The sequence below is a fragment of the Alligator mississippiensis genome, chromosome 8 (assembly GCF_030867095.1).
Source record: "Alligator mississippiensis isolate rAllMis1 chromosome 8, rAllMis1, whole genome shotgun sequence".
NCBI classification, from domain to species: Eukaryota; Metazoa; Chordata; order Crocodylia; family Alligatoridae; genus Alligator; species Alligator mississippiensis.
The window spans coordinates 14,881,640-14,905,210 of NC_081831.1; the positions used below are offsets into that span (position 1 = coordinate 14,881,640).

General features: G+C 46.2%; 1 protein-coding gene across 8 annotated transcripts in view; it reads left to right on the forward strand.

Moving 5' to 3' along the window:
• Positions 1-19,938: 19,938 nt before the first annotated feature.
• Positions 19,939-23,571, forward strand: part of SEC14L1 (SEC14 like lipid binding 1) — a 106,075-nt gene continuing 102,442 nt past the window's right edge. For 2 of the 8 annotated variants that reach the window (XM_059732163.1, XM_059732161.1), the window contains exons 1-2: positions 19,941-20,101; positions 20,412-20,490. The gene's annotated coding sequence lies outside the window, so the exon portion shown is untranslated. Of the gene's footprint in view, positions 20,102-20,411; positions 20,491-21,239; positions 21,980-23,571 lie in introns of all 8 variants that reach the window. The other 6 variants (XM_059732168.1, XM_059732167.1, XM_059732166.1 and 3 more) reach the window with 5 other exon arrangements.

Below are 23,571 nucleotides of genomic sequence, written 5' to 3' on the forward strand. Positions count from 1 at the left end.
AAGAGCATGGAGCAGAATCCTGACTCCTAGTCCAGTCTTTTAGGGCCCTAATTCCTAGGCTTTGTAGACAAATAGACCATTTGCCAGTTCTACAGATTTCCTGAAAACCAGTGTATACCCCCTTACCATCAGACTTCTAGTAGCCCACACCACAGTCTGGGACCAGCTGCACTAGCCTGTAGATAACATTGCCTTTCATTTTAAAGCTTCTCTTTTTCCTGCATATAGAACCATTAAGATTAAAAATCCCAGGCCTCATCATGAGATTACAACCATGTGAGATGTATTACCCATAAATTATGTGTGATTCTGAAAAAAAAGAACTCTCACGGGAGCCACAAAAACTGGACTTTTAATTTAAAACTATCTTTCATTGACTCTAACATCTCTCTTGCGAGTCTATTTTTAATCCTCCCCCCACTCCCCCCCTGCACAGCAGTAATCAGAAGGTTACAAGGGAAAAGGGAAAAACTTATTGCCTAGTAGCCACATTGGGGTGATTTCATTGCTGTAAATTCCAGATATATATGGGAGGAGGAGTGCCGGGATATTAATTTCTGCTGTAGAAAATCATAGACCCTCCACTTTAATTTACTGCTAAATAATAAATGACATTGTAAGATACTCAGCAAAGATAAAGATTCCCCTGTAAATCAAGCACTCAGCTCATAAACATGGAGGGATCAGTCTAGCTACTGTGTGTAGTTAAGTGGGGTTTTTTGTCCTTACAAAGCAGAAGTGAGTAGGCATTTAACTGCTGCTACCTGCCAGACTAGAGGATAAACCAGTAACTCAAGCGGTTTCCCCACTGTTCCCAATTACCATCAGCACTTATGGTGTTAGACTAAAAATGGAGCTTTTAGGTTTTGAATCATTCAGGTTTGGCCAAATTCTGCTCTCTTGGAAGTAAATGAAATTACTCCACATTTACAATTGCATCAGTGAGATCAAAATGTGGACGTTTTATTCCCAACTCAGAATCTGCAAAAATGCTGCACAAGAGATTCCCTTGGAAACTCTGCAGGCCCGAATCCAAAGGTCCCATAGTCCAAACACTCATGCATGGACCAGAGCTCCTTCATTCTTATTGTATGTCTTGGGCCATGTTTGGTGCCTTGGCTTCCACATTTGGGAAAGGGACATAATACCTTCCCAGCACACCTATGGTGGTTAGTGATGGGACTCTATGAAATGCTGAGGATCAGTAGCTATGCTGAACCCAGACTCGGAGCAGCCTAAAGTTTTCTCCTTGTTAGTTTTTAATCATTTGCTTCCATTTCCTCACAGGTTCCTTCTTTGGACTGTTTCTCTCCCTCCTTCTCGCATTGAGTTGAAAGGGGCAGTGCAGGAAAATGGCTGCTACTAATTTAATCTAGAGACAAAGAAAGAGTGCCTAGCATGCCTCAGCAAGAGTGATATTTGCAGCTCTCTGCGCAAAGGGCTCTGAAGATCCAGAGGCTATAGCCTCTGGGGTGCCAGGCTTCAGATATTTACTGTGGAAAGTCAGAGTCAAAACGATGTAATTAAACTTTGAATTGGAAATAAAATATGGATGCAGCTGATTTTGACATTTACATAGAATATTTGTTATGTAAATTGGCTGAACCCTACTGAGATTTCAAAGGGCACCAGCTCATACCAGGAACCACTACAGATGTATATTTGCTTTATGACTATCAGTGTATACTAGAGGTGGTGAGGCAAACCCTTCGCTGCAGGGGGCCACTCATAAAATGGAACTGTTCAGCTCCATTGGGAAGGTGATGGAAAGGAATACTGGGATATGCCAGTATCCTTCATGCCAAATAGACCAGCTCTGGAAGGGCTCTTCCCTCCTTTCAGCATGAAAGCCAGGACATCTTTGCAACTGTTAATGCTAAATAATGATAAATAAGGTGGCAGTGAAACTATAGGGACACTTTATCAGCAAACACTTGCTTCTTCCCAGAAACACAAGAGCAGCAGGACAACATTTACCCCTCAGACCCAAGAACTCACGACTAAGCTCCGAGGCCAGCCCAAATCCACCCCGTTTTCATCATTTACACACACACATGCAATGAATTTAAAATCAAAAGAAATACTTTGCCTGTGGAACACACTGCCTATAGCAAAATGGTTAGTAGATTGTAAAGGCTCAGACACTAATTTGGCTAATAAGAACACCTGCAGTTCAGTACACGTTCCTACAGAGACATACTGCCTCTGTTCCACAGCTTCCTCATGAGATTCTGCTGGGAGGTCTGGCATAAAGCATAACCTGAGTAAAGTAACTAATATCCCGGTGAAAGATGCGGTGATCAGTGACTCAAGAAGTCCAGTCCCTTAATCCTATTCCAAGTTTCAGAGCTCATGAATGTGAACGACTAATTATATTGACTATAGCATGACACCATCTCAGTGGGCCTGAGTTCTGAGCTGCATCATTCTCTGCTTCTCCCAGCCCTGGGGCCCTGTATAGTTTGTTTCAGCCTCTAAACTGCAGCTCTCCTTGGTTCTTCTAGTTTTACCTCTCATCCAGCGCTGCCGATACTCACTACTCCTGCCATTCTGATACTATGTCTCTCCCGGGTAGGAAATGATGCTTCATGCTAGGATTTGATGTCCCCTGCTAAGTATGTTTGGGAACAGGCAAAACTCTCGTCATGTGTGATCCAACATGATGTCAAGGTCTCCAAATAGTGACAAACCAACGCATCCCACCTCAGGCCCTGAACTGCAAAGGGATTTTTCTTCATCAGAAAGAATATTGCCATGTTTGGCGCTTACTATCCCAGAAGGAGGACTCTGACAAAATACTTAGTGTCATCTTAACTACTGAGGATACAGTTCTGGGGCTTTTCCTGCCTATTAGGCCTCTAGGGATCTGCTTTCAGAGTGATATTTTGTTTTCCTGAAATAGCTCAGGAAGAACAAGAGGCACCTGTGATAAAGAACTGGATGTGTCTGTCTTGGCAGGATGCAGGTGGCTAGCAGAAGGGACAGCAGAGCAGCTCGAAACAAAGGGATTCAAATGGGACCATGGGGTTTTGCTAAAGAGGCTGGGCCATAGGATGCTGTCCACGAAGACCTGCCTGCTTTGGTGCCTCATCTCTGATGCGACAGTCCCTACTCCCAAGCCTCCCAGGAGCAGATGGGATGAGCTCCTAAGAACACAACATTGGTCTTTGCTGCCAAGTAGTGCAAGACTCGGGAGGCTGCTTAAAACGATAAGGGACTGAAATGGGAACACAGATGGAACAGAGCTCTGCAGTCTCTTGTGTGTGTTGGGATAGGCTCCTCGCCCTTCAGACATCTACCTACCCCAGCTCACAATTGCAAGCATTTTTACCTCTGCCTGGTGTTTAGCCATAGTGTGGATTCAACCAGCCCAGGCCAAAGCTATAGCAGCAGTTCAAAACCATGCAGTCACGTCCAAACACATGGAAATTCTACTTCTCTCCCTCCCTTCTCTCTTTCTGACAGACATATGCTTTGGGAGATCCTACCCCCTTCAGTCCTAATTGCAGATCCTCATTTACCCATCACTTTCCACATCCCAGTGCCTGGTAACAAGGAACCACCTGCCCACGCCCCTCTAGCACACTGAGAGTTGCTCTGATAAAAAAGGAGCTTTCTGATGCTGCCAAGATAACAAGCAGTGTCCTCTACTTTGAGGTACATGCAGCCAATCAATTGTCCTAGTGGTCTAGTGATTTCCATTTGGTGTTTCACAGACTCAGGGGGTTGTCACTTAAGGGTGTTAGAGGTGGAGTTCTTGTTATAATTCAGATATTTTGCCCAGCAGGCAACTGATTGAGGTTTGTGTTAGCACAGCAGCTTGCCTACCTGACCTCTGGGCTCCTTGCAGCAACTCTAGCCATTTGGGAAGCATATGAAACTCCCAAAGCTAATGTAAGTCAGATCCCATGAGTTGCATTGAATTTGGCCCATATTATTGCTTCAAACAGTATATGCACTGAACCTCATACATAGCAAGCTTGGTTCCCCTCAGGTGATGCCCTGCTAGCAGTGAAGCAAACTGCCACCACAAATCAAGATTCAGATGTAGATGGTATGTGGGTTTTTAGTTTGGGGAAAGAAAAAGAGAGAACCAGGGAATTTAATGGCGGATCACCCTGGCATTACAGTGCTGCTGCCCACATGGGGCCTGATTCTCCATTGCACTCTCCTTATTCAGGCCGTAACCCAGTGCAAAGGTGAGTGTTTTGTGCTGTCAATCAAGAGCGATAAACCTGACATTTGAATTTCCATGAAACCAGGAGCATCCCTTTGGAGCCGCATATCATTAATGCTGGCCTTGATCTCAGGAGATGCCATGTTCTAGCAGACAAGGAATGAGTTTGAGAGCCAGAAGGCCTATGGTTGTACCACTGATTCAGTGTGCCCTCACAGGGTTTGAACTGCATGCTGGCTCTTCGGGGGCTCAGTAGCGGTGGCAACCAGAAGAAGCTGGTGCCACCACCTGATTTGATTAGAAAAGCGCAGGGCTCTCATCTCTTATGGGGGGGGGCTCTTGTCTTTTATGGGGAAGGCTCAGCCTCCCTAGACCGTCCCATATTTCGAACCCTATGCCCTCAGCAAGTCAGGTCATGGCATTTTTCTATACATACATGTCCCTTTTGTAGAAAGGGAAGAATGTTATTTCTCCATCTTTGCCAAAGCACATCAGGATCCTTGGGTGAGAAGTGCCAAGTATTATCATAGAGGGTTTTAACATCATTTCTGAAGGTAGCCTTCTGTTGTACTTACCTGCAGCAGTTGACAGCAAATCCTTGAGGCTGACCCAGTGACCCTTAAAATAAGAATGAATACCAAAATCCCTGCCACTGCCCCTCTCCCTGCTGCCCCAAAACTGCATACACCAGCAAGTCACTACTGCAGTTCCCACTGGTGTTTCTAAAGAGTGGTTATTTCCTCCAGACATCTCAGAGATGGCTCTGAGTGAAAATTTTCAATTTGATGCTATTAGCTTTCCAGATTCTCCTCTTCTCAACCTGTTATTTTCCCCTGGAGAACTGTAGGGTTAACCACTGGTTCACTCTTCTTGAGCCCTGTACATAGATGCAATGCTGTTTTGTGGACTCAACCTTGTGTCAGGTTCTTGGGTGCTGCTCAGGGTCAGTCCTCTTCTGCTGACTCACTTTTGCAGCCAAATGAATTGAACCCTATTAGCACTGCAGGTAGTTATGAAAGGGTTAGCATCCCTCTCTGAAGCACAGGAAATTGGGACAGAGCAGATGCCATAGGGAGTAATCCTAGAGACAACTGAGCTCTGGCAAGAAGTTTATGTCTGTTGTTTTTAGTTGACAAAGCACGGTCCAGAGGAAGCATGAGTTTGAAACCTACTCAATGCATGTTCTGTGCTAGGAGAAGGCTAGGGTGGGGTTCTGTTACCAGAGATGCTCTGCAAGTGAAACTTGGCTGATTGGCAGAGGAATGGCATTTTTAGTAAGACTGCTGAAATCTCAGTGGCCCCTGGCATGTGTTACTCTTATGACATGACTAACCAGATCATTGTCTTAAGTAGTTGCTGTGCCACACACTGCACATGGTGCATCCCTGTGGCTGGGAGCCCCAGCAGCTGACAGGGCTCCCAGACACATGAGCTTGCAACTTTCCAGTGCAGGATCCCAGGCTCCCCTGCACCAGCAATAGGGCATGATGATATCTGATACTCAATCTCACAACCATGCTTCCAGCCATGCACATATAGTAAGACAGGAAGCAGACTATGAGGATCACACATCAGATCCCATCACACCTTTAAGTGCACATCTGCCAGGAGCCTTTGGTTCATGTTTCTGTTAATATGGTTTAACTCAAAGATTTGAAGAACTGACCAAAAGACATCTTTTAAACCCATCCCTTTCATAAGGCGCACAGTACATGTCAGAGGCTAAGAGACCTCCATTACATCCTCCCCGAAAGCCAGGGAACACTAGACACGACCTTCTTGATATTGCAAATGTAAAAACGTGGGGGCAGGGGAAGTGAAAAAAATATTTTCAGACTTCTTTATAGAAAAGGACTCAATAAAGCGCACAAGCTCTGTATTTTTCCCTTTGTAGATCACCTTCATAGGCTCTTTTGAAAGCCCATTCTAGTCTGCTGATGCTGCTAGACTGCTCAATGAAATGTCAGGGCTGCCTCAAATGTTGGTGATTATGTTGCCTTCTACTGCCTGGTCAGTGAAGAAGGCAACCTTGTGTTGCTGCTGCTGTAGCCATTGCTAGTGTAGGAGAATCAACACTCGAACAGTAAAAGCTTATATTTGTGGGGCAGGAGGTTTTGAGTTGTGTTGTGTATGTGGGTGGTTAAGCAGCTGTTATAAATGATGACCTGTATATATCCAACCACTGAATTGCAACACCCTGGTCTATCATGTTTAATGCTCTGTTTTAACATTGACTCTGAATGGGAGGAAAGGGGGAGGAAGATGAAACTATTACATGATTAGGCATCCAAAACTGGGTGTTATTTTGCTTTGTTAACGTTGATGAAAAAGAGGGCAGTTCCGATTTGGCCAGAGCAGTTCAGTTACAACATGGCCCTGTAGGGAAGGTCTGTATTGAAAACTAAATTTGACAGTGAAAGCGTTTAGCTAGAACACAGCACGCTCTGTAGAAGAAAAACAAATCATGATGGTATAAATGTGAGAATCCATCATCGGGAAGGAGAGATGCAAGGGGGAGGGGGAAGAATTGGTTTAAGAGCCCATGTACAGGCTGTGACAGTAATCATATAATGGTCCCTTAAGTGTCAAGGGGGATGAATATGGTTTAATAGCAACAAATAAGCTGTCAAGCCCAGAAACATGTAACAAAACAGATGGATGGATAGGCCTACCTATTGTCTGCTCCCATGGAAAAAAAGAGAGAGAGAGAAATAATTCAGGTTTATGCTTGATCTAGTGTGTAAATCTCAGAGAGGTGGTGTTTTCTTTTACAAAAAAAATGAATTAGTTGTTTTCAGAACCGTCAGCCAGGCGGAGTGAAGCTCAGCTGTACAAATGAGATACATAACATTTACAGCTTTCTATAGCTTTGACAGTGTTATGCTGAGGAAAAATGAAAGCACGGGGGTATGTTTTAGTCAATCAGTAAACATGATGCTGCTGCAAAATCCATATGGATTCCTATGCTTGGCATGGCAAAAGAAGCCACAGGAGAGGTTTTATGCATGTAACAGAGAAACAGATATAGCAGGTCACCGCGTTTGCTCCATTTGTTTGACGATCCCCTTGGATTTGCTCTCTGTCCATGCATCACTTGGACAGACCTTGGATACAAGGAGCCTGTGGATTTTGATCTCCAGAGTGCCCGGATGTCTTTTGTTGCCTATGCTTCATTTGCCCCAGGGGAGTTCCCTTTTCCAGGCTGGACCAGCTGCAAGTCCTCACCGAACTGGAGAGGTGAATGTTGCTCACTTGTCCGTGATGAGGCTGACTTGATTGCCTTCTTTGAAATGATGCTAGCTGGGAGTTTTTTTCTTGATTATGATGACCTTAGTTGCTGATGGCAAAAGGCAACATCAAAATGAAAATAGGTTTACATTGTGTTTCTGCTGAAAGAATCATGTTGTGTCTCAGGGTCTGTTAGCTATCTTTGTCTTTCACACGTTCCCTGCTGGGGCCTGTCCACAGGGGGAAGAAATGTGTATTTTTGAATCAGATTTATATTATGCAATTGACTCCCATTCCCTGAGCCCCTTAGCAGCTGTGTAGGCTCATCTGTACAACCGGACCAGCTCAAATGCTGCTGAACTGTGTCCATATGGGCATTCAAGCAGGCTTTCAATTGAGCTAAGCTAACTCGCTTGAAAAAAGAAAAATCCACGTTCCTTCTGCCCAAGTCCTCGGGGGCACAGTGTAACAAGCAGCATGTTCTGCAGGCTCTTCGGTATTCCACGAGGAGCCTCTTGTGGCCACTTCTGAAAAGGACTAAGAAAAATGGGACTGAAAGGCTGAAGCCTAAATTTGCAAAAGGAGCTACTGATTTGGGGGCTGCTGAAGCAGCATTCTTTGCCCTGTGATACCACTGACATCAAGAGCTCTTCAGTATTTAAACTAAATGAACTGGACATTTATACTGAGAATAAGAGTAGCAAGCATTATGATACCAAAGATTATAGAAACACACACATGTGTTTGCGAAGGAGTATCATCCCACATGTTTCAGGTCATAGGCCAAACTGTAACTGGTAGGGCTTAGGGCAAATGTTTCCAGAACTCCCTAGTGAAGGGTTTTTTACACATTCTCATGGAACTGGGACACTGGACTAAATGGATCACCGGGCTGAGCTGATGAGACCGTGCCTCTGTTCACAGATCTCAAAGCACCCAGAGTGAATTCTCAGATCCTACAGGTGGGTACCCAGGGAGAAAGGCTAGTCTGTTCATAAGTGTGCTGGGCTGGGCTTTGTGACAGCTGAGTTTAGTGCCTTGCTTTGCCACAGACCTCCTGTGTGACCTTGAGCAAATCACTTAGCCTCTCTATGCTTCAATTCCCACCTGTAAAATAAGGATAATAGCACTGCTTACGTCACAGGCTTCCAGGGAGGATACTGTAGCAGTGGGGCTATGTTGTAGATGCTCATAGAAGCTTTCTAAGTGCCTAAAAGTTGCAATTAGTAAGTAGTTTAACAAAACTGGTCTCTAGAGCTCTGCTTTTCAAGATTTCCACTTGTGTAGGTATGTCCAGACAGAACTGCTATTATTATTAAGCTATTATTATGCTTGCCTAAGGTTAAATCCTCTTTCCAGTGGCTTATTAACTTTACTACAATATAAATATTTGGGATGACATTTTCCAGGCTGGGTATCTGTCTTAGGCTGATTTTACCACCCCCAGCCAGAATGGTTCCAAGATACAGAAATATAAGCCTCATCCCCTTCTCATGTTGATCCATATAAAGGATGGCAACTTCCTACAGCTAGCAATTAATCCAGTCAAGTAACAGAGATCTCTGCCTTGGATCTAAAGCTTCTGACTCTTCTGACTACCCAAGAGAGTCTCAATGTGATGCTGTATAACACAAGCATAGAGTCATCAGAATGTGTGGGTTTTTGTGATTTGCTTCTTTAATGACCTAGGAAATTAAACAAATATAAAAACTACTATTAGAGAACATTTTGCAAAGACAGGGGCTGCAGAGCTACAAAAGGTCAAGACTTAAGGTGGCCTGCACAACCTTAATATGGCCCCATTGTGCATAGGCACAATACCACCATCTTTAGTGTGTGGTTATGTAATTAAAGACTAACATAATGTACGTGCACCAAAAGGCCAAATTCAGATTGCAAAAGCAACTTGAATTCTAGCATTTCCTAGCTTTCACAGCCTTGACTTGGCTATCTGAACAACATTCTTTTACCCTTAGTTTTTCTGTGTGTAATTTATATCTACATATATATTTCATAAGAGGTCTACTAGAATGTGTTATGGCAGAAATAAAAGTAAGTACTTATTCATTTTTAATCAGCCATCGGTAGGAGAGCTGCTGCATTTGTACTGTTAGCATTTTTCTTTTGTTGGGCTATTTATATTGAAATATCTTGCAGGGAATTTTGCGATTGCATTACACAATTCAAGAGACCTTTGTTCATACTGAAAACATCTATTATTCCTCCACAAGTTGACCTGTCAGAGTCAATGAGAACAAGGTGCTATTCAGTCTGAATCTGGACCATAAGGAATAGCAGATAGAAAGGTAGATACAAATATTGATTTACTTCCTATTAATGTATGTGCAGTTGTGGCTACTTGTGAAATCAGGCTCTGAGTCTGCCATATATATTGATCTATTTTTTGTATATGTACCTTTCTGAAACATAAATAAAAAGACAATTTGCCAGAACACTGCATGCTGATGAAGTTTTGTGATGACCCAAAGTTGGGAAGCATCATTAATACAGAAGACGATCAGACTATCATATAGAAAGCACTGGGTGATGCTGAGAAATGGATGAAACAGAAATGGGATGAAATTCAATAGTACAGAGTGCAAGGTCAAGCACTTAGAAACTAATCTTCTGCCATAACCATGGAGTTCAGCAGTTAGAAACAACTGAGATGGAGGAAGGACCTTGGTGTGCTGGCTGATCACAAGATAAGTAGGAACTGCAATGCAGCTGTAAAAAAAGACAAATATGATGCTAATAGAGAGAGGGAAGCCTTGGTGAAACCTTGTCTAGAATACCTGGTCACCCAAAACAGAAAGCAGAATCACCATACCAGTGTGGTGCCTGCCTGGGTAATTAGTAGAGCTAGTTATCTCTGCCTGGCACCGTGTGCTGTGTGGACAGAACAGTTCATTTCAAACCGGTGTGGGTATCTTGTCACGGTGCTATTTTATAGCTACTGCTTAAGCTAAAGGACACTGTTGGCACAAGAACAAAGGGGCATGAACTGGCCATGAATAAAATTTAGGCTGGAAACTACAAGTTTCCAAACTGTTAGACCACCAAACTCCTGGATCTGTCATCCAGTGGGAATAGTGAGAGCAAAACTGCTTTTAAATTTGAGCTTGATAAGTTTATGAACTGAATGATAACATGTGATGCCTAGGAGGGTAGAAGGAAGCAGTTGAATTTTGTCCTGGCTCTTTCCTATAGTCCATCACCCTGACCTACATTAAAGGTCAAAGTGAAGGTGAATTTTCTATGTTATCACCACAGGTAAAGAACCCAGCTTTCCCTAGGAACTCCATGCTTCTAGACCAGTGATTCTCAGCAATGGTGCTGATGCACTATCGGGTGCCTTAAGAGACTTGCAAGAGTGCCATGGTGTGCCAACAGGGCCAGACACAGGCATAGGGGAACTGGGCAGCTGGCTGGGACCCAGACAGAAAGGGGTCTCAAATAAGGTAATTTTTAAATTATTATTATTATTATCTTTGGTGAAGGGGGGCCCAATACTGAAAGTTTGCCCAGGGCTGCCTAGAGTCTAGGTACGATGCTGGGTGCCAAGCAATGTTAGCACTTTTAGGTGTGCAAATGTAAGTCACAAGATAAACCTGGAGGCCACGTTCAGATGAGAGAACACATGCCTGTTGTGGCATCTCAAAGCAGTTGAGACAGCGCAAAAAGCACGCTGGGAATGAAAAATGTTCCCTGTGCTGCATATTTGCAGTGTGGACTCTAAATTTGATACCAGGAAATCCTGTTATAAAAAAAAAAAACATGCTGAAAAAAAGCAGCGCAGGGGCAACCAGGGGCTGGGTCCTCCAGTGTGTTGGATTAAATAGGAGCGGGGCAAGGCTGCAGCAGTGGATTGGACTCAGGCTTTGTCCCTGGTAAGTAGGGACATGGGGGTTGGGAGGGGGACTGTGTGTGAAGGGTGGGTCCCCTGACTGCCCCCCCCCCCCACATGGCACACAGTACCTACCCCCACAGCAGCAGCAGCAGCAGGCCGTCAGGGCTCTTGTGGCCAGCTCTTGGCAGAGGCCACTGGTGGCTCACATGGCACACAATGGAAGCCCAGCCCACTGATGCATGCCTTCAAACAGTACCAGGCTGGCTCCTGCTGTCATCCAGGCTCCTGGCATTGCACACAAGAGCTGTGTGCCACCTCCACAGTCCCCCCACACCCACAAACCCCCACCCATATACCCACCCACAAACCCCACATCCACCCCTAAACCCCACACAAGCCCCACACCACCCCCACAAACCTACACCCACCCCTACATCCATCCACAACCCCCCAAACCCCCTTACAAGCCCCCCCAAAAAACTCTACCTTCACCCCCATGCCCCTTCCCCCACAAACCCACATCCCACCGCAAATCTCACACCGTGTGCCCAGCTGCCAAACAGGATGGGACCTGCCGGCAGGATCCAAGGCTGCAGGGGCAATTGCCACACTGCAGTCCTGCCCTGTGCCCACAGCCTGGGGGGCTCCTGGTCTCAGGAGCCACTTGAGGGGTGTGATGGACCGGGGTGGGGGTGGGGTGGAGGTGGCAATAGAGGTGTGTGTGTTAGAGAGAGAGTGATGGGGGTTGGGGATGGAGATGGGGGAGAGTTCTGGGTAGGAGAGGCTGCCAGAGCTGGGCTTAGAGACCCCCCCCATATTCTCCCTAGAGTAGCCTGTACAGGACGAGGCTGGTCTAGAATGAACAGGGCTTGCCCAGCCCAGTCCCTGAGCTCCAGTTGAGGGCTTCTCAGGAACCGCATGGGGCTCACTGGGGCCTGGGCACAGGTGCAGGGAGTAGAACAGCAAGGGCTGGCATTACTTAGAGCCACAAAGCAGCAGGTGGTACAATTGCAGCTGGACTCATGTCCTGGTGCTGAGACAGAGCTGGTGCTGGAAGGGAGCTAGTGGGGTATGCAGGGGCTGCAGGTTAGGGAGCAGGGGCAGCTCTAATTTTTCTATGATAAAAAAACCAAAATCAAATTCCAGAGTGTATAGATATTTAGAATTTATTTTATGATGATGATAGAGGCACTGGTAGACTTCCAAATTGCTTTAAAACTGTAAATATATCAATAAAACATTGCCCAACTGATTTCTCTATATATAGTGGCATTTCATTTTAATCATGGAAGAACAAGAATTTTGGGTATTCTATAGAGAGAATTTGGGTTTCTTAATCAGAGATTTTGCTATTTTTAAACAGGAAACACCAGGATCCCTGCTGGTGAGGCAAGTAGGGGGACCCAGGCAGAGGAGCTTGCCCAGGGCCAGCATCAGGGACCCAGCTGGAGGGCAGATGAGGTGGCTGACCTCCTGGCCATTTGAGACCAGGAGGACACACTTCAACAGTTCAAAGTGGACCACCACAATGAGCACATCTGGGCAATGACTGCCCAGATGGCAGAGCGGAGGCACCAGAAGACATGACAGCAGTGCCACAAAAGGCCAACTGTGCAGCCATGGCCCACTGGTAGCTAGCCTAGAGGTGCAGGTGGCTCTGCTACAGTGCCCATACCACAGCCCAGGCAGCTGTGCCATCCCCATCTGGGTCTGGCAGGCATGCAGCCATGGGTCAGCAGGTCACACCCAGGCAGCAGCCCCCACTGCCAAACTGCTGCAGTGTGTGCAGGGAGCACTCTAGGTTAGGGCTGCTTCAGCAGTCTAGCTGGCACACGGGGCTAGTGTCCCCAGATACCAACTGGATGGGCCTTAGAAGCTCCCTGGGCAGGGCAGCTTTTTATACTACTGTGAGAGCCTGTAGCTCTCCCTGGCTGAAGATCCAGGTGGAGCTAGGCAGGGTCAATTTGCCACAAGTGGCACAATTCGCCCCACACCAAAGTGCATGTTCAGGCATGTGTGCTGAGGCACAAATCTGTGCCACTGCTACTTGAGCTGCTGCAAGTGCCATGCACTCAGAAATTTCAAATATAATTTCATAGTGTTAAATATATTCTGACCTGCTGTGGTCATTCTGAGTTCTTTGCAACAGAAAAAAGGCTCTGTTATTTTTCCATAGTCAAAAAATGAGTGAAAACTAAGATCTGGCATTTTCTGTGGGGTGTCTTGAGTCTAAAAAGATTCAGAACCACTGATCTAGACTAAAAACATTTTGGCAGGGCTGAATGACTACTGACCACGCTCACTGCATCTCATAAAAATGCAAAGTATTGGAATAGATTCAGTTAATATTGCCAGCAGTGGTGAGAATATTATTTACATAAATCATACACAGCAATTTCCACTTTATCTCTGTGAAGCTTATTTTGTAATCCAGTTCCATTTTTAAACATCCTGGGGTGGGGGGTTGATTTCTACCCCCTCCCCCATTATCAAAATGTGCAGAATATATATCTGTTTTATTACTTTTCCCTTTAAAAAAACCCACCGAGGTCTCTAAGGAGAATAAAATACCAGTCATTCTTTTGAAGTTGTGCAAACAGATCCCAGCTCTGTGGAGACAGGGGGACCCACTCTTTAGTGAGAGTAAACAGCATCACTGCCAAGAGCTATGGAATAGACCAAGATCTGGAAATGAGCTGGAACACACAACTTGTGATATGCTAGGTCAGGGGTTTTCAACCTTTTAAAAAAGTGTACCCCTTCTGCCTTAAAGTTTCAGCTCATATACCCCTTTATATTTTTTTCTTGTTTTTAAGGGGCAGGAAGGGGGACAGATAGAGGCCCCCATGGTAAGGGAGGGAGTGAGGCTGGGACAGGGGCAGGCGCTGCACAGCCAGGGCAGAGTGCAGGACGGAGCTGTGAGAGTGGCTTGTCCAAGGGTGTGAGGATGGGGGCGGGCAGCTCTCACCACTGTGCGCACCTCGGCACAGGCCCAGGGGGCACGTACCCCCGAGATTTGTGCACGGGGCAGAAGCAGCTGCTGCTGCAGGCTGGACTCTGAACCCTGCTGCCACTGCCCCAAGAGCCGTGCGACGCCATGTGCCTGCTGCTGCTGGGCAGGCAGGGGACACACGCACACAGGGGAAGCGGGTCTCGGGCAAGCTGGGTGCCAGGTGCTACCTGTGCCCCCACAACAGGAGCACGTGGAGACCCCTCAGTGCAGGGTGGCCACACGGGTCTTCATGGCATAAGAGGAACCAGCTGCAGCCACAGCCACAGCTGTTGCTTGCTGGGCTGGGGTTGATTTATAGGGCCTAAATACAGATTTGGAGTACCCAGGTTTAATTTTTTTGGCCTTAGCCTTTCTCTATGACACATTTTCCCTATCTGCAAAACACAGATAACCCCCACCTCCTGGGGGCAAGGTGAAGTTTAATTTGACATCCGTAAAGCACATGGAGACCCTATGATAAAGGCTTTAGAGCAGTGTTTCTCAACCTGTGGGTTGCAAGCCCAAAGTGGGTCACAAGTATATATGAAAAAGTTGCGAACAAACTTTAAAAATGGATTCTCCTTCAAAGGAGAAAAACGTGGGAAACAGTGGGCTTTCCCTTGCAGGATGACAGAATTCCAGCCTGTAAGGGGCTGCTTGGGGTCCCCCATACCCTACACACTGGGGGGCTGGGGTTGGGGGCAGCGGGTCAGGAGTGAGGGGCACTGGGTTGAGACTGGCCATTGATGTTTACAAATGAGTCCTGGTACAAAAAAGTTTGAGAACCACTGCTTTAGAGGACCCCCCATTCTCATTATTCCCCATGTGTAAGGTGAGCAAATAAGGAAATAACGTGCCCTGTTGTGTGTGGATTCCATCCCATATTCCAACAAGTCTTGATGCATTTGTAGGGTGGGCAGCCAAGTGTCTGTGAGAATTGCCAGTGTTGGATTTGTGGGTGTTATGGCCTTATTTACATTTTACTGTAAATAAGGGGTCGGACTTGATGATCTACTTAGGTCTCTTCCGACCCTACATCTATGAATCTACTTTTCCGAGCAAGCAGCTAATTGCTGCTGTCTCCCTTACAGGAATTCCACTACAGAATCCCATCTTTGTTGGCCAGTCCAGTTCCTTCTCCTAGTAATGCTCCCATTGGACTTGATCCTGTTGCAGTAAAGGGCAAAACCAATCTTCCTATTCAGAGGGGTCAGCTGACAGGTTACTATAACCACCTCAGCTCTCCGTAAGCAAAAAGACCACTCTAAATAAGAGCAGAGAGTACTTAAATCAGCGATCCTAGTAAAGTCCCTACACCAGCTTCAGCACTGTGGTATCCAAGCATCTTCCATAGTAAAATAAAATCTTATACAGCTGCCAATTACAATATTTTCCCATTGCCCCAATCAGAGGGAGCAAGGCCTGAATTGATTTTTTTTACTGGTATGTATTTATTCTTTTTTTCCCAAATCTTAGAAATAAATAGATCAACAGCCATTCATTGGTGAGCTTTTCTTTCATACAGTAACATGGATGCAGGGGAGAGAGCTGAGCCTGGTGCATCAAACTGAATTTTTATCCTGAACCTTCCTTCTGTTGGCTCTCCTGCGCCTCAGCCAGACCTTTACACCACCTTCACTGCGTCTCTGCGTGCATGTGGTGGGTTCGCTAATCATAGCCTGTACTGAGGCAGCTCCTTCCCAAAGGCAATGCTAACAGATTCTGCCTGTGGTAAAGCATGGAAAGGGAGAGGTGGAGAGAACTTTACTAAGTTGTAGGAACTTCAGATAATTACCAGTGAATATAAATCCCCAAAGCGGCACATCCAATGCGCTTCAGCATTCAAGAGGCCCAGCTGTCTCCAGTTAACACTCTTCCAATCCCTAAGGGACTTTGGCAGCTGGCAGAGCATGATTAATTGTTCATACGTGTGGGAGGGTGAGAGCGGTAGGTCTGTGCAGCTGAATGTGTGCTCATGAATATTCATTAGAGGAATTTCAAGCATCTGGGAAGGGCATCTTATCTGGAGAAGGCACAGATGGAGTTAATGGAATGAAACACTTTAGGCACCTCAAAGCCATTTATGTTTTGGCTGGATGGCAGCAGTATCCAGGGAGGCAGCTACTGAGATTAAATGTTGTTTATGTAGGCTATTATACAGTGAATAGGGTGAAGTTAAAAGGACAACAAAGGCAAGGTATAAAGAAAAAGATTCCTGAGAGATGCTGGGCTAAGTGGAAAAGGATACTAAAGCCATTCTCAGTCACAGAAGTAGGACAGACTGTACGCTTCCATTTTTTAAGTTGTTTCCCATTTATTGTTAAATAAGAAGTGGGGAGACATAGCAAGGTGCCCCCCATCTAAACATTAACAGCCCCCCCCCCCCCCACTTGTCCCTCATCGCAAGAACTGGACCTCAGGTTCTTGCGGAACGTGAATACGTACATGGCCCGTCTTTATGTTGGGCAAAAAGAAAACCCTCACTTCAACCAACCCCTAACTTAACCCTTTGTTATAAAAAATAAATTGACTATTATCCTTGGCCATTGCAAGAAGAACAAGAAAAAAGCAGTTTAATTTGCAGCAGGGGAAATTTAGGCTACATATTAGTAAAAGCTTTCTCACCCTGAGGGTGGCCAAACACTGGAACAGGCCATCTGGGGATATTGTAGAACATTTTGCACAGGAAATATTTTTTAACAGATTAGACAAACATCTCTTGAGGATGCAAATGACTTTTGATTGCTGGCTGTGGCATGTGAAAGCATTTTGCTTGGCACATGTGCCCTTTGGTGTATGGTGGGGAAGGGGCCAGGGCTGCTCTGCCATAGAAAACATTGGGCCCCTTGTGGCTCCCCTGCCATCTGCCCTTGGGGCACCAACATCTTACAAATTGAGGTTGTGGGTGTTTCTGGCACTGTACCAAAAATGTTGCTGACCTCTGCTCTATGGCCTCTTCTCCCAACCCTATGATTCTCACCAGGGTTTAAAATCTGGATGTGAATGTAGCTGACGCAGTGGAGTGAGAGGAGAGAGAAATACATACAACCGTAGCGTGGGTTGTAATCTGTCTGCCATGCAGGAGTTCTCCAACCTGTATTATTGTCCCTTTTGGACTGCCCTCTAGTCCTCTCTAGTGGGTGTGGAGGACCAGGACTCAATGCTCACTGCTCACAGTGAGTTCTGTAGCTTGAGACCATCACTATTTATAGCAGGCCTGAGGCTGCTTCCAGTGTATTAGGAGAGATCACTGCTTGTACCTAGCAGTGCCACTCTGGCTGATGAGGAAAATATGTAACCATCTAGGTAGGAATGCTTAAGTAGGTTTGGATAAAAGAAACTGTGCAACCCAAACTCAGGACCATCATCACATTCTGGAACCAAATCCACACGAGGATTTAAAACATTATTTATCCACTTCTGGTCCCTAACTGGCCTGGAAAGTCTGCATTCACGCATGGAGTCTAGAGACTTAGATCACAGAATCATAGGTTTGAAGGGACCTCAGAAGGTCATATATTTCAACCCCCTGCCCAAAGCAGGAGCATCCCCAACTAAATCATCCCAGTCAAGGCTTTGTTTTGCTGGGTCTTAAAAACCTCCAAGGATGGAGATTCCACAATTCAAAGAAGCTTTAGCAAAATAGTTAAACCTCTGGAAACTTTTCTGAATTCAACCCAAACTTTAGACTGTTTAAAATGTTGAATTTTTAAAGCTCTGCTCTCAGCCAGAGAGTTTTAGGAAAGGATCAGTTTTCCCACGCAGTGCTGTCAAATTGACCCTGAGTCACTTGGCCTTCAGGGCATTGTATAAGTTGCAACACCTGACCACAAAAAGTTTTCCCCAGAGAACTAACCTCACCTTTTACAGAGTTCAGTGCAGGCTGTGGTAGGAATTAGTGTGAATTAGTGATGTGTGAACACCCAAGCAGTGCAGATCTGATCAACAAAGCCTACACTATCAAGTTAGGTACCTCACAATCAAACTTTGATGCTTTAATTCAGGGAGTTCTGGTTCATTTTCCCCAGGGTGTCAGTCTGAGGGGCTCCGGGTGGGGGAATGTGCTTAGTTCTTTAGCAAGCTTGTGTTGATATTAGCCAACAGGTTCTATATTTTGCTTTAAAATTATGTTAATGTATCTAGAGAACATGTGATAATGTGTGATGGACACACTGTCAACCCCAAACTGAACAAATGAGAAGGGGAGGGCTGTCATTAGGAATATGATCCCTGTTTTGTGCTCCTCTTCTTGTTGCTAGATGGTGGGGTTATTTTTGTCCGTATCCCCTCTACCTCCAAGTAACCCCAACGGCAGACAGATAATCTCACACCATAGCTCCATATAACTGTTTCTTTCAGTTCACCCTGTGCCACTTTCCCTAGTACAGCTTCAGTGACAGGTGTCAAACAGCACCTGGCCCTCAAGTTGTCATTCTTCTGGCAGCTTTTGGAAGAGGAATGCCAAGGATATTCAAGCAAGCTCCAGCCAGGTGCTCAAGCCACTTTGTGCGCAGGTGAAGCTGTTCTGGAGGTGCTGCATTTGTGGGGGGCATGAGCTAAGTCAGGAGTAAAACCAGCGGCATGTGTTTCCCCCCGCCCATGCGTGTAAGGATGCAGAGGGGGTCAGGGAAGGAGGCATTCATTGTAAAGCACTCTTTTTCTCACTTGCTGGTTTTGAACCTCTATTTGCCAAGGTCATCTTCTTCCCTTTCCCCAGTCTGACCGTATTAGCATATGTCTTCTTGTGCTAAAGACATGCCGGTGCGAGGGAGTTTCATGTCTGATGACTGAATGTGGTCCTTAGGAGTCAGAGTCCCTGAGTCCTTTCACCTGCTCTGCCGCTGTCCAGTGCAATGGCTCAGGACCGACGCAAAGCAAAGAAGAAGCTGTGATTCTCCGGGGTGCTCTCCAGGGTGGGATCAAGTATGGAAAGATTCCCGGCGAGTGATGTAGTACAGGCAGCCCTCAACTTAAGACGTTTCGAATTACGACGAACAGCACTTTCGACTTTCTGCTGTCGGTTTTGACCTCGAGACGCTTGATCCGATGTCGCACCAAATTCGCTGCGTTGCCCATCTCCCTGGAGAACATCTGTCCAAACTTCCTCAGACGCTTTCTTCCCGAGAACAGACGAGACTCCAGAAAAACCTGCAGCCCGGACTCACTCCTGCGAAGACGCCAGCCAAAAGCCCTTCAGCAAGTCCAGCAAAGTCACCTCAATCAATACGATGGCTATTTACAATATAAATACATTCATGTAGCTATATTACTCATCTATAATTGATGGAGTTTAAAACTCTGGGTTACTTTTGGTGAAATGTGGGTATCGGGCTTTGGTTCAGGAACCAACCCCCCATGGACGACATTGCTCCTATGGGGAAATCGGTTCTGAGTTGTGACGTTTCGACTTAAGACGCGGCAGTCGGGACCCAGTTGGGTCGTGAGCCCGAGGACGCGCGTCCCTGTCCCTGCCCTTGTCCTGCCTGCTGGGGCACCCGCACCATCTCGCTTTTGCTTTAAGGACTTTGGCTGGGAACTGGGCAGCGGGGCGGCGGCTGCAGCGGTTGCATGGCGTGGACAATTTCCACAGTGACGTTATAGCTCAATAGCTCCAATGCGCAGCGATGGCGTTTCCATGGCAACCGGGCGCCGCTGGCCCTTTAAGGCGCGGGGGCGGGGTCGTCCTTGACGACGTGGAGGCCACGGCGACGCTCTAGCCGCCGGCGTGTCTTTCTCTATGGTTCTCCCTATTTCTTCCAGTTGCAATATTGTTACTTCCGGGGCGTTGTCTTGCCAGGCGGTTTCCGTTTCCGTTTCCCGCCACTAGCGGCCGTGCGGTCCATGCCGGCCCCAGGTGAGTCCCGGCTCCGGGCCCAGGGCGGAGGGCGGGGGTTATCCGAGTCCTGGGCCTGGGCGGGCGCTGCTGTGTGGCCGCGCGCCGGCGCCGCCTCGTACCAGCCAGCGCCCCCCGCGCCCCACAGCAACCCAGGCGGCTCCGGGCGGGCCGCGGGCAGCAGCAGGTGTGAGCACGGCAGAGGCCGCGGTGGTCATGTATGATGCTGCCTACACTGCCCCCCTCTCCCCGCACTGCCCTCCCCCCGGGGGGTGGCTCCTCGCGGCGTCCGGGCGCCACAAACTCTCCTTGTCTCCTCTTCCCTGTCTAGGTTCGTCTCTGCCCGCTCGCCGCGCCTCTTATCCTTTCTTTCCCTATCTGGTGTAATAGCCAGACCGACCTTGGCACCAGTAAGTAATAAAACTATACAATACGTAGCCAAAAGCATGATCCTTGCCTCGAGGGTTGGGGTCTAGAATCACAGGGATGTTTTCTCAAGACCCAGTTTTAGTGGCTTGGTTTATGGAAGTGGTGAATCATCACTTGAAAGAGATCATGGGGGGCATGTGCTTCACGTGGGCTTGATTAGGGAGGTTAGCTTAGTCCACACTAAGGTGTAGGGTAGGGGTAGGCAGTGTGGCACTCGAAGGCATTTTTCTTGGCCGCGCACCTCTGGGTGGATGATGGGGAAGGGGCTGGGGCTACATGGCAATAACAAGGATTGGGCCCCTCAGGCTGCCTCGCCATCCGCCCCTAACGTGCCAGCATCTTACAAGTTGAAGTTGCCGGTGCGTTGGGCACTCTGCCCAAAAGCATTGCCGACCCCTGGTGTAGGTAATGGGTAGTGTGTGGGGGGGGGGGCGGGGGGGTATTATTCTAAACGGGAGAATCCTGTGCTGAAGGAGATGGCTAGGAAAGCGAAGCGGTAATGGGGGTCTTGTTTCTCAAATGCTCTTCTTTGAGGGCCTGGTTCTGAGAGAGTGTTTGTCCCTCGGCCCCCAAAATCTGTACAAAGAACATCTTCAAAAGCCCACTCGCAGGCTTGTAGCCACAGTTCAAGCCTTCCCTGAATCCTGGGTAGATGTTAAAGTAAAACAGTCATCGCTGCAAATGACCAGCAGAAAGGACTATCCTGTATTTGTGTCTCCTGCATTTCCAGTCTGGCTGTTCATAGTTGTGGAAAGCTCCAGCTCCGATCCCATCCCACCCCACCCCACCTCAGTGTTGTCTCACTTGATGCAACTTCAACCCGACAGTGGAACGATCAAGGAGACCTAGGAGGGCAGCATGTTTGCAGGAGTGATGTGACAAATTACCAGGTGTCAGTGGAGCTGGCAAACTTGCTATTAAAACTCTCAGACACCGGAGCCCACAGAGGTGCCAACAATTAGGCATGTAGGCATTTCTCTGGGGAAACCTCAGCTGGTTTTTAAGACTTAGTTGCCTGTAGGCATTTGATTCGTCTTGAGGGCGGTAATTAGAACCAAAGAGCATCCCAGTATCGGGAAGCAAACTGTATTTCTTAATTTAATCTAGTCTGTCAGTCTGACCCTGTTGCCTATAGTCTCTACTGACACAAGCCTTGTGTTGCTTGAGCTGTAGCTGCAGAGAACTGTCTCTTTCCATTGAGTAAAACAGGGTTTGGGGACCTTTCATAATTCAGGCATCCTCTTTAGAGCAATTGGCCTGGTACATGTTAATAAAGTGGTGGTTCTCTTCTAATAAAATGTAGCAGTAATAGATAGCGTATGATTGTTGTGGACCACTGATCCTTCTAGATAAAAAGGTGAGCTGCATTCGTATGTTAACAGTACTATAACAACATGTTTTGCTTTGCTTATAAGTGGGAAAAATAGTGACTCATGAAGCTTTAGAAGTAGTGACACCTCAAAGCCTGTGGTATGTATGATTTGCCCTGCTCCATCCTCTTGCCAATCATAATGTAACCTGGAACTTGCAACAGAAGTGATTATTTCATTAGTATACCTGAAAAGGCAACGGAGCAAAATAGATTGTCCCAATAAATAATTCTTAAATGTCCTGTGAATAGCCTGTAACACTTTCCATGCTTTCTTGTTCAGGGGCTCCATTGTGTGAAGATTAAAACCCTGTTGATCAGAAAGTGGCTTTTTAATGTAGGTTATCTCCTGGGTAACTTTAATTCAGCTGTATTTAAGAAAAATGCTGAGATACAAGATTGTGATGGTCTACTTTCTCTAGGAAAATTTTAATGTTAGAATAATAGTCTTAGACTGCAGTTAGTGAAAATTTCACATGCATACTGCTGGGCATTAATCTACTCTGAAGGTCTTTCCATGCTTTTGCAGACTTCTTTATTTGTTCTAGTAAATGCTGCTCTTCTCTGTACAAACCAACCTGCATTCATTCTGCTTGCTTGTGCAACAAAGCACATGTCAAAAATAGGTACAAGTAGCACTGGAGAGTCATCTATATTTTACAACACACCAGTAACTATTAAAGTACAATATAAAACCGATGTTTTATGCAGTCTCTTTAGACCTTTGGTAAAAAGGAAGACTTGGAGCATGAAGTAGTAGAATTCCTTGTAATCTGTAAATCTTCACTTCCGACTTGAGGTTACAAGTCTAAAATAATCGTTGAAAGGTTCCAGGCAAGATACTGTACGCTGCTTAGAAGGGAAAGTATGATATAGTTTTTTACAAAAGAGTTAGTTCAGTGCCTGTTCTTGTAAAACTAAAAGCTACAGCAAGTAAGTCTCTCTTGTAAGTTAAAGTAAATATTTAATTAAAGTATAGGCACATACTGATTTCTCAGTAACTCAGCTTCAAAATAACAAACCAGTATGCACACACAGCAGCAAGGAAGAGGGAAGGACTTGAAAAAGGAAGTTATTTTGCTGAGACCGCCAGTCTCCCTCTAGTTAGTAGCTTGTCAAATTATAGTATGAATAAAGGACATGCAAAGACTTTGTTAACCTTTTACATTTTTAATTGCTTTTTCTAACTTTGATGCTGAATAACTCATCTGATCAACATTGTCCGGAAGTTGCTGTCTTTGTGTAAAGTAAGAAGTTGTTGTGTTTTTACCTTTGCAAAATTGTCTGAGTTCAGTCTCATCTCTACACTCCGTTGAGGACCAGACCATCTTGAGCCAGGCACGCTCCACTGTGATGGGCAGCCTGTCAGTTGCTAAGGCTGCCTTTGTTTGCAGAGTACTAAATTTAATGGACCATCTTGGCATGGGGACTACTTGCTTGCAGTCCTGGGGCTCTTCTGTCAAGCTGGCCAACAGCTCATCAAAACTTCCTCTCCAGTGAAATATGTTGCATTTGTGCTTGTCCAGAGAGCGTGTGCCACTTCTGAATCCTATGTCCTTGTCTCACAAGGATACTGCATAGCAGATGTGTGTAATGCCTACGGTATGAAATCTGCATCAGTTTAATCAAAGCAGCAATTGATAACTTGTAAGTGTGCCATTAACTGGTACTTATGCAGTTTGCTTCATTGCTC